The sequence below is a fragment of the Podarcis tiliguerta genome (assembly GCF_965153285.1).
Source record: "Podarcis tiliguerta genome assembly, chromosome: 4".
Lineage (NCBI taxonomy): Eukaryota > Metazoa > Chordata > Lepidosauria > Squamata > Lacertidae > Podarcis > Podarcis tiliguerta.
Genome location: NC_139537.1, coordinates 39,246,522 through 39,254,944, shown reverse-complemented (window position 1 = coordinate 39,254,944; position 8,423 = coordinate 39,246,522). Strand labels below are relative to the sequence as shown.

General features: G+C 41.7%; 1 long non-coding RNA gene across 2 annotated transcripts in view; it reads right to left on the bottom strand.

Moving 5' to 3' along the window:
* LOC310677022 overlaps nucleotides 1-6,999 on the bottom strand; it is a 41,027-nt gene extending 34,028 nt beyond the window's left edge. The window contains exon 1 of one of the 2 annotated variants that reach the window (XR_014510862.1): nucleotides 6,563-6,999. This is a non-coding gene — a long non-coding RNA (uncharacterized lncRNA). The remainder of the gene's footprint in view (nucleotides 1-6,562) is intronic. The other variant, XR_014510863.1, reaches the window with a different exon arrangement.
* Nucleotides 7,000-8,423: the final 1,424 nt, after the last annotated feature.

Genomic DNA, 8,423 nt, shown 5'->3' with positions numbered 1-8,423 from the left:
CTGCCCTAATATGTTTGACTAGTTCCCATGCCATGGCTACAGAAATGGAACTAGTTTAATAGCAGAAATAAACCTTTACTACTGTTCTTGAATGGTGGGGGGAATTATCTGTATAGAGCCAATATGCGATCAATAATCATGCATGGATATGACCATGTCTTATCTGCTGTTGGACCTAAAGTTGTATAACTACAATATGGTATTTTGAAATAAGAATAATTTATTTTATGATTATTCAAATTTGCTAAGAACTTAAAAATTAGTAATGTTTCTTCCTCAAGAAGCTGACTTATGAAAAGCCAAGCAGCATTGGCTGTGGAAACCCAGCCAGATGGGCAGGGTATAAATAATAAAACTATTATTATTATTATTATTATTATTATTATTATTATTTTACTTCCTAACTTGCCAGGAAATCACTGTACTGCTACCAGCTGTAACTAAGTAGGAATATGTGAGCAATAAGGTTCCCAAACAATGAATTCCAGATGGTCTTCAGGCAGAAAGCATCCTTACTAAATGAACTGGATCATCTTGTGGTTTTGGCTTTTTGTATAGGTCCTGGAAGGCACTTGCCATAAATACTAAGCCAGTTATTGAGTGGATTCCCCCTGAAAACAATGTTTATGCTGCTAAAGCCCCAATGTTCTGCTGGTGTGTGATGCCAAAGTCTCTAAGGATAACACACCTTGTAGGTCAGGACTGGGGAACCTGTGGCCTTCCAGATATTGATTGACTACAATTCCTATCCCTGACCACTAGCCATGCTAGACAGAGATGATGCAAATTGGAATCCGACATCAGGAGAACTACAGGTTCCCAAAGTCCTGGCAATTGTCCACCTTGTCCAATGGATTGGCTGGCGGTGAACATGAGATTGCTTTTCGTCCCTTTCAAAAGGCCTGTCCTGGTAGAAGCTTCACACCTTACAGGTTCTGAACTTTAGCACTAAGATAGAAGTGCAAGAAACAGTATGCATTTCAAAAAGGTATCAAACTGCATGGGATTTATATGTGACATAAGTACAGCTTTGTTGATCAGAACTCAGGTGCATCTCCACCATTGTTTTCCATAATGGCTAACTAGATGCTCTGTGACTTTCAAGCAAGGCAAATTGAAGATAATCATCTCTTATTTGTCCCAAGAATCTGGAAATCAAAACTTTACTGATTCAGGACATAGAAGTTCTTTGTTTTAGTTGTTATGGATAATGGTAATTGATAAACCTATATTACATTAGTTTTAAAGCAGTCTATTCTAATGGCCAACACAGCATTCAGCAGCTGTGAATTCTGTATATTCACTATGAATTGTGCAAAAGGTGTTGTATTTCAGACAGATGATATATTTATGTACATTCTTTCCTTTATTTTTAAAAATCAAAGAACGCAACCCATATGGGCAACTCATTGTTCTGTTCACTGCACTTCTTATAGTGTGTAGCAAGGGATAGAACGACTGAACTGAAAATAATTTTTTCTTGCTACAGTGCTCAAAATAGATACACTGCTGACTATGCTCATGGCAAAGTCAAAGACCTGACACACACAGAATTTTTGTGGCAACCATCTGTCTTAGTAAGACTTTGGATTTGTCATGTTTCTCTGGGTGAAAGCAAGGTCAACATGCCCTCTCTCTCATCTGCTGCAAAAGCCAAGGCAGTGATATGACTATTCAGGCTTGCCAACATTTCAATCCCACTCTTAATCTCACATGCTGAATCCAGAGGAAAGACAGCTGTCAAAACCCTTAGTTGTTGGGATGTGCTGGAAGGTATGTCCATTTACTGCCTAATGAGGCCCAACTCTAGTTTTGCACCCAGGTGAACCTAGGCATCATCACTCAAGAATAGCTCAAAAGACCGTAAGAGCATTGTTTCTTCATGGCAGCTTGCATTCATTATGTAACAATGCCACTTCAGTGGACACTTCATGAAGACAGCAGGGCCACTGAGCTATCCTCTGATATTGCTACTGTTGGTTCATGTTCATTTATTTGCTAGGTTTCTCTTCAGCACAGGGTTTGGTCCAATTTTAATATGAAGTGGAGAAAATGCATTGCACTCCCCAATCCAGATGTAGCCTGGAATGGCTGTTTACTAAAACACTGGTGCTGAGACAGTATCTTCTACCATACCTAAAGACAGCAAGGGGTGCAGGGCAAGCCACTTAATGCACATAGCTCTAGCCACTAGCCCCTTACTGCTACAACCTCACAAAATCTGCCACCCGTGGCTGCCTCATTTTGCCTAATGGTAATGCTTCGCTGTAAAGCAGTGGTGGCCAAACTTGCCCCTCCAGCTGTTTTGGGACTACAACTCCCATCATCCCTAGCTAACAGGACCAGTGGTCAGGGATGATGTGAATTGTAGTGCCAAAGCAGCTGGAGGGCCAAGTTCGGCCATCACTGCTGTAAAGTGTTCTGTTATCTACCCTGCCCCCACCCCCAGGCCTGTTTGCTCTCGATGGCAATGTAGCTCTCCTCCACATATGGATTTAGCCTATTAAACAATGGTTTGTGGCATAATTGTTCACAAATACAGCTGATACCTAGTAATTGTTTCCCCTTCTCGGACAAAATGTCACCCGTATACAAATTGTACCCTTTGTCTTCCTGTAGTCACATTCCTGACTAAGGTTGTGTGTGCTATCAGCTAAATCAGTCATGGTGAATTCCAGCACCTCTTTTTTCTAGAAAAATAGCATTGGTCAGGAGGTTGTGATGATAAATTTTCTTTCTTTATTGTTCACCTGTGTGCTCCAGCTCATTAATTATTTCATCTTAAATTTAAATGTCATAATTTATTACTTTGCTTGCTTCAGTGCAAGAATGTAGCCATTTTATGAGTGTTCCACAATGACAGCCATAACAACAAATATAACTGAAAGATTCCTGAAAGTCCTTGGCTTATGTGTTTGGCAAGATACAGATGTAAGTAATTGTATAGTTATTTAACTTTAATGAAAATATAGCACAAATGACCACAAGCCAAACATCAGTACAACAAACTTTTGCCTACTCCCTCACAACTGTTTTTGCCTATTTTTTTCCAACTGCATATAAACTGCAAGCCACAGAAATTTATCTTTGTCTAGAATTAACTTTAAAAGCTCATAAGGATAAATCTAATGCAATAAATACTACTTCCTCCCTGGAAATCAAAACAGAGAAATGTGGCATGTTCTCACTTGATGTTAATGAATACAATATTCCTATTTAAAGATAAATAGTGGGCAAGATATTGGGCATTTTTTTTAAAGTGCACAAATGGTGCAGGTGCTATTCAAGTTGTTTGGAGATACAGTACAGCTTCAGATGCCATAGATCTGAAAAGATAGCCTGCCAGGGCATGCCACAACCTAGAACATTCTGCCATTAACTGTAAGACATTCAAATATTTCCTGTGTTTTTCAAGGAATTGTGTTTAAACATGTAAGTCTTTTCTTACACAGCAATTTAGTTTATTTTTTTTATTAAAAAGTTTTCAAAGGAGAAAAAAATGTGCCTAAAGCAAAATTAAAACATGATAAGCATTAGTTGGTTTAATTCTTTGTGCCTTTAATGAGCTCTTTTTTTCTAATTAGGTTAGGAAATAGACACTTGCTGAAAAATGGTGTCGAGCCTTGTGGAGAGACAAGGAATTTATTAGTTTCCTGCATGTAATGCAGTAAGACTTCTTTAACTTCTGTATTTCATTAGCAAAACAACATAAGCACTGTTGGCAATGAAGTGTCCAGTGAAATATAGTAGGGTGGGTAAGCAACTGAATTAACAACTGAGTAAACAATGTTAGCCTTGTAAAATGAAGACAAAACATTGGAATGGGATGAGTTTAAAAATAGGAAAACTCTCTCATGCAGAAGCTACCAAACCATATTTACTCAAGTTGGGGTTCTGTGTAACTGGTGACACAGTGAAAGGGAGCAGAAAGCATGCACTAGTTCCTAAAGTTTAAAGTGTCTGCATGGCAGCAATATAAGGCTGTCCTGATGCCCCATGAACCTGGATTTGGCATAGTGCTTTCCATCCCTACCTTCATGCCAAATCAGCAAAGACAGGTTTATAAACAGCTTCCTTTTTCTTAGGAACACTGCCTTCCACTTGTTCATATACATGGACAGAGGTGGAACTAAACAACATCAAGCCAGTGGTAGAAGGGAAAACTGACTGTTCCGTTACAGGCATCTTAAGAGATACTCAATATACCACAGTCCCAAACCATATACAGACCAATGCACTAAATTAGTCCTTATCTATTTAATGTTTTGATGACACCAAGTTGCAGAATCATCACCTAAGGGTTGGGGAACCTGTGACCCTCCAAATGTTGAACTCCCATCAGCCCCAGCTAGCACGGCCAAGAGCCATTATATTATATTGTTGCGTATCACTCCAAGCTATGAGTGTTGTGAGTCACAGCTTTGGATTCCAGCAGAAATCAGGCATGATTCTGCCTCCCAGCTGCCCAGCCTGAAGCTTTGCTTCTACCTTCTACCTCTCACACACCTAAATTCTCAACTCTGGCCTTTTGCCTCTTTAACTACCAGTGAGTTGAGGGAAGGAAACCCACCCATTTTCTGCCTGGCCCCTGAGCCACTTCCTTTGTTACCTCAGTGGCCCATACTTAGAGGGCCAGTACCTCACCAGGAAGCTAGCCTGGCTATTCAAGGAACTGAATCTGTGCTGGATTAGGAATTAGAAAGGGACTCAGGCATATAGCCTATTCCCCAAACTCTTAACTCACTCTCTCTCACACACACACAAATGTGGTACTGGTGAGTATTGGTGAGCATTTAAAGATGTTTTTATGCTTGCTTTTACTGTTCATTTTTGTAAGTCCTCTTGAGCTCATCGGGGGGGGGGGATACCTGATAGGTATAATTAATAATAATGGCCAGGGGTGATGGGAGCTGAAGTCCAAAAACAACTGGCGGACCACAAGTTCCCCATCTAATAAAACTACTAGATTACCCCGCTTTATTTAGTGTCAACTTGTACTGACCAATCTTGCTAAAGGGCCCATGGTTTAATCATGGTAAAATTTATTTGTTTTCTAACCATTCATGTTTCAAAAATACAATTAATTAACAGATTCTGCAAGCCTGTAGGAGAAATGTTAAACATATACCTGACAGGGTTATAAATAATGTGCTCCATAGCAGCAACTGAAACCTTGAGCTCCACAGAAGTAGGAGAATCATCAGAAAAAGCCATGTTGTTTTGCTTTGGTTCTGTTTCAGTTGACTCTTTAGGCCAGTGATGGCCAAACTTGGCCCCCCATCTGTTTTTGGACTACAACTCCCATCATCCCTAGCTAACAGGACCAATGGTCAGGGATGATGGGAATTGTAGTCCCAAAACAGCTGGAGGGCCGAGTTTGGCCATCACTGCTTTAGGCAGTTAAAGATAGAAAGATATTCCAGTGAGGGAGCCATGTTAGTCTGTTGCATCAAAATAAGCCAAACACAATTATTAAGGCAAAATGTTTTGTGGACTTCATCAGATGCATGAAGTACTGTTCTCAGTTGGCAGGAATATTTTTTTAAAAAACACGTTAGTGGGAGGTGGGTATAAATACTGGGCTCAAATGATCATGAGATGGTTAAAATATAGTCTGTATTAAATGAAGTATGTGCAAAATAAACACAGTGACCATTCTCAACTACTATTGCTTGTAACACAATCTTCCAATACTGTATTTACTATGTTAATTAACACCTCTGGTGGGTCAGGAAACTATTTTCTCTATTTAAGCACAAGGAAGATATGCATTTTCCAATCCCAACATGTGACTATAATAATAATAATTTATTAGTTATACCCCGCCCATCTGGCTGAGTTTCCCCAGCCACTCTGGGCGGTTTCCAACAGAATATTAAAATACAATAGTCTATTAAACATTAAAAGCTTCCCTAAACAGGGCTGCCTTCAGATGTCTTCTAAAAGTCTGGTAGTTGTTTTTCTCTTTGACATCTGGTGGGAGGGCGTTCCACAGGGTGGGTGCCACTACCGAGAAGGCCCTCTGCCTGGTTCCCTGTGTAACCTCACTTCTCTCAGTGAGGGAATCACCAGAGGCCCTCGGTGCTGAACCTCAGTGTCCGGGCAGAACGATGGGGGAGGAGGCGCTCCTTCAGGTATACTGGGCCGAGGCCGTTTAGGGTTTTAAAGGTCAACACCAACACTTTGATGAAACTATGGATGAAACAAGCCTTCTGTTATGTAGAAAGGCTAAGGCAGATGAAAATAAAATATATAAAGCCCCTTTCTACATGTGTACACTGTATTGAACAACCAATTTTTAAAAAATCAATCTATCCATGTTGGAGATTGTATTGACACCTGGTATTTTGCCTTTATTAAGGCTGAGGGGAAACAGTGCCCTTTTGTGCGTTTGAAGACCATTTCGCTTTTATGTGAAATATATGAATACGACTCATTCCACACACACACACACACACTTGCCTATATCCAGCACTCCAATTTAGGAAGCCCATAACAGGCATGAATAAATTGACAAATGGCGTTCCCCCAAAATCAATTCTTCAAGGAAAGTTTTACTTACACTGACCTCTGTCTGCCATATGCTGCTGTTAAAGAGCACAGGAGCCCAGACAGGGAAGGGGTGGGTGGAAGTTGGCTATATCATTCACCACAAGAGCTTCCTCATCCGGGAACTCGCTCTTCGTCGTCGAATTTAAACTAGGACCGTTGGAAGGGAGAATGCGCGCGGAGCAGGGGGTGGTGAGTGAACGGGACCCCTCAGCAATAGAAAACGGCCAAGGAATTCTGTGAAGAGGGAGAAACGGCCACGCTCACTTCCTAGTTTTGCCGACAGAAATGAATGGATTTGCCCTGAAATCCGGCGGCCGGGCCGGAACGCGGCTGACTGCATTTCTTCACACGGGGTATATAAAGGAACAGAGAGATTTTTCGCGAGGCGCCCAGAATTTTCGTCCTCCCCCGAACCCCCCTTCTGCGGAAAAAGGACTCTCCCTTGAGGTGGGCGAAAAATGCCGTGAAGCTATTTGACTGGATAATAGTGTCCCCCGGGACGGTGGGCCAAACCATTCTTCAAAATGGAAGGGGTGCACGTGTTTATGTGAGAAACCGACCCGGCTATTAAGTGGAATACTTGCGCAGTGCAACAGGGGCGGGATAAAAGTGAAGAAGTGAGCTGAGGAGGAGTGTGTCGAGAGCGGCTCGTTGGTCTAGGGGTATGATTCTCGCTTCGGGTGCGAGAGGTCCCGGGTTCAAATCCCGGACGAGCCCGTTGTTGGAGGGGGTGGTATAATTCCTTCCTATTTTGGGGGACGACCGCATTTTATTAATTTTGCAGCTCTATCATCAGGGCCTTGTGGGTGGGAGGAGGAGGAGGAGCGGGAGACAAGGTGCTTGGTACATAACCATGAAAGCGATCGAGCCTTCACGAGAGGAAAATGATAAATAGATAAAGATTAACAGGAGGTGGCACTGTTGAAAAACGGGGCGAAAATATTGCTTTGACATGAAGGTTGCCATGGTTATTTTTAAAACATATTCCCAAATCGAGGACTCGGGAGAAGGAAATTAAGACGCCTCCACGGAGCACGCAAGGGAAGAGAAAGGCATCAAATAGCCTTTTATTCGGATGCTCTTTTCCATTAAGAGTCACGTGGAACGATTGCATTTATTTTATTATATTCTGAGCTTCCTAATAAAACCGCCTCTACTAGCACCATTGTCATGAATTATTAGTACGTAGTATTAGTACACATGCAGGAAAGGAGCTGGGTGAATAGGAAGAAGGGTTTTTTTATTAAAAAAATCTTACTCCGCTTCTTAAAGTTACACAATAGGCAACGAAAAAGAAAAAGGGACGTATTTTCACATCTTAGTGCACCAGTAAACATCATAGTGCACCAGTAAATGGCACAACGACCATACCAATAAGTCCCGTGACAATGTATATTAAGTTCTGGGGCGGCGGGAGCCATGGGGGGTGGAATACATTTTTATTGTGCTTTTAGCACTGGTGGGAGGGGGACGATGACGACCGAGAAAAAAAATTTAAAAATGGGCTCGTCCGGGATTTGAACCCGGGACCTCTCGCACCCTAAGCGAGAATCATACCCCTAGACCAACGAGCCAGCCTTCTGCGGCTTCTCTCGCTGCTGTACAAGGAGTCTATGGCCGTATCTGGGAGAGAGTTTAATTTCTTTAAAATGCTAAGCAACATTAAAACATTTAAATACCTACGCGCCTTTCAAAGGTGGTTTACTTTAGGACAGTGTTATTTGCATGGGGAGGGGGCGTGAATCCACACCAGCAGCACGAGCAAAATTTGTTTCTCTGCTTATACGTATTGCAGCTGCTATAGATCCTTTGCCTCACACAACGTAATGATGTAAAGAAAGGTATTTCCTTGTTTTCATCCACGTCATAGG